Source organism: Peromyscus californicus, unplaced genomic scaffold (genome assembly GCF_007827085.1).
Source record: "Peromyscus californicus insignis strain IS unplaced genomic scaffold, ASM782708v3 Scaffold_5__1_contigs__length_169319896, whole genome shotgun sequence".
NCBI lineage: Eukaryota > Metazoa > Chordata > Mammalia > Rodentia > Cricetidae > Peromyscus > Peromyscus californicus.
The window spans coordinates 38,151,923-38,155,153 of record NW_026294573.1 but is presented as its reverse complement, the minus strand read 5'-3'; positions in this window follow the sequence as shown (position 1 = coordinate 38,155,153).

Below are 3,231 nucleotides of genomic sequence, written 5' to 3'. Positions count from 1 at the left end.
TCCGTACCTCTTGGCATCTCCTCCTTTCTTCTTCCCAGAGTCCTCTCTCTCCCCAGAAAGCCTGCCTATTCTTTCCTGCCTAGCTAATGGCCATTCAGCTCTTTATTAAATCAATCAGAAGGCATCTTGGCAAAGACACATCTTCACAGTGACAAAAAGATTATCCCACAACACAGCCAGGTGGATCTCTGAGTTTGAGCCAACCTAGTCTACAGAGAGAGTTCCAGGACAGCCAGCAGGGCTACGCAGCAAAACCCTATCTCAAAAAAACAAAAAACAAAAAAAAGAATTAAGCTAATCGTATACATGTGGGTATATATTCTTACTTTCTTTAAGTTTGACTTATACCCTTCCAAATCCCTCATGAAAATCATTGAAAAGACATGTCCGTATCTAGCCATAAAGCTGGCCATACACCTCACAAGAGCTCCCCAGAAGTTTTGTGCCAGCATAGATAATCTGTGACATCTTCTGCTATATGGGAATATTACAGGAAATTTGAAATGCCCTCCTGGGATGCAATATGGACAAAGGCTCAACCCAGCCATCACTTTTTTGCATCAATAGTTAACAATGAAGTCCGACAACCAGACAGCCTGCGATAGAATCTCTGGCTGTACCTGCTTACCAGCAAGGTGATCCTGGGAAAGCAAATTCTATTTTCAATGTTATGTTTTATATCCCATCTTTAGTACAAAATATTTACTAAAAATGCTTATGTAGTATTTTGAAAGGAAATGTATGAAAGTTTTTATTAGTACCTGATCCTTTAAACATACTCACTGAATGTTCACATATTATCACATTATGGGCCTAACTTCAAAAAAGACATTAGGTTTCTTTTTTTTTAAGGAATTTTTTTTATTCATTTTACATATCAATCACAGATCTCCCTCTCATCTCTTCTTCAGCTCCCCCTCAATCCTTCCCCTTCCCACCACCCATCCCTATTCTGGAAAAGGTAAGGCCTCCCATGGGGGTGTCAGGAAAGCCTGGTACATTCAGTTGAGGCAGGGTCCAAGCCCTTTGCCCCTGCATCAAGGCTGTGGCAAGACAAGATGTCTCACCATAGGTAATGGGCTCCAAAAGGCCAGCTCATGCACCAGGGATAGATCCTGATCCCACAGCCAGGGGTCCCCCAAACAGACCAAGTTATACAACTATCTCCTGTATGCAGAGGGCCTAGTCCAGTCTCAATGCAGGCTCCACAGCTGTGAGTCTAAAGTTCGTGAGTTCCCATACGCTTGGCTCAGGTGTCTCTGTAGATTTCCCCATCATGATCTTGACCTGCCCTTGCTCATATAATCCCCTCTTCCCTCTCTTCACCTGGACTCTGGGAGGAGCTCAGGCCTGGGTGCTTGGCTGTGGATCTCTGCATCTGCTTCCATCAGTTACTGGATGAAGGCTCTATGATGACAGTTAGGGTATTCACCAATCTGATTACTGGGGTAGGCCAGTTTGGGCACCTTTATTTAAAATTTTTATCTTTCTCTTTTTTTGAGAATTTTATACATGAGTACTGTATTATAACATTTCTACCCCTCCTGCTCCCTCTCCAACTACTCCCATCCTCCCTCACAGTCTTTCTCAAATCAAGATCTTCTTTAAGTATCTCTGAGTACGTACTTGCATTTAGGGGCTGATGACTTGACCTATATGGGGGGCTCATCCCCAGATAATACAATATCTCCCTTCTCAGCAGCCATTTATTGCCTAAAGCTCTTCACCTAGGGGTGAATTCTTACGACATTTTTCACATCCATGTTGGCATGTTGGTTGGTGTTGTGATTATACAAGTCTTGTTTGGGTAACTATATTGTTGAGATTTATGGATATAACTTCTCTGCCTGTCTTGAAGACCCCTTTACAGCTGCAGGCATCTGATCTTCTGACTCTTACAATCTTTTCAACCACCACCACTTCTATGATGTTCCCAAAGCCTTAGGTATATAGGTTGTATTGTAGATGCACTAAGGGTTGGCTAAGCACCCCCATGATCACTTTCTCTGCATTTTGACAAGAGAACCTGTCTGTTGTAAAAGAAGCAGAAGCAGGAGCAGGAAGAGGAAGAGGAGGAGGAGGAGGAGGAAGAAGAGAAGGAGAAGGAAGAAGATGAGGAGGAGGAGAGAAAAACAATAGGAGGACAAGAGAATGAAAAAGAAAAACAAAAGAAGGAGGAGGAAGAGAGAAGATTTGATAAAGGATGAGAGTGACATTTGTCTGTGGGTATAAGGATAATATTTATATTTGATTTAGGAAATTGGAAATAGTAAGTTCTCCTCCAAGGACAAACACCTAAAGACTTCGAACATGGAAGGAGGAAAGCTCATGAGGACTCAACCCTATGCGAAGAACTACAGGCAGCTAAGAAATGCTGAGAACAAGGAAGAGCACATCAATTGAGTATCCAAAAACAAATAATCAGCCCCCAAACACACATACAAGTGACATTATATGGATTGATCAGGTGTTATTTATGTATTTAGGATCACAAACATATACATATATGTATAAATACATATAAATGTATATATGTGTGTGTAACAACAATTAAAGAAGAAAGGAGATGGGTTTGAAAGAGAGTAAGGGGGTTTGTGGAAAGGGAGAAGGAAAGGGGGAAGTGAGTGTAGTTACACTACAATCTCAAAAGAACAGTTTTAAAATAGGCTATGGGATCTGAACAGAGAATTCTCAAAAGAAGAAGTAAAACTTGTAAAAAAAAAATGTCTTTCAAGAGTGTCCAACATTCCTAGCTGATTAGAGAAACGCTAATTTTAAGACTCTGTCAATGCTAGATAAAAAAAAACTGAAAACAAATTCTGGCAAAGATGTAGGGAAAAGGGTCCACCCCTGGTGGGTTGACCATGCTTCAGTGAATGGCCACACACACGTATATGTGGGCAGCACACATTGGACTTGACAGGGTTAGGGCGAGGGAAGAAGACAGAGTGGAGTATGTGGGGAAGTGGGGCACGGATCTGGGGAGGAACTGGGAGAGGGCATGATACGATCAAAATACATTGTATAGAATTCTTAAAGAACTCATAAGTAATTTTAAAGAATAAAAGACACATGACTGTAACTGACAGGTTCAAACTCCAAAACTCTTTCTACTCTATTCCATTTTAAAGGGTTAAAAAAAAATAGGTTCTTGGGCAAAAGAGGGGAAAGAATGTCATAGTCGGCAAGAAACTGGGATAAAGTTCAGTGAGAGGGGAGTGTAAATTGTTA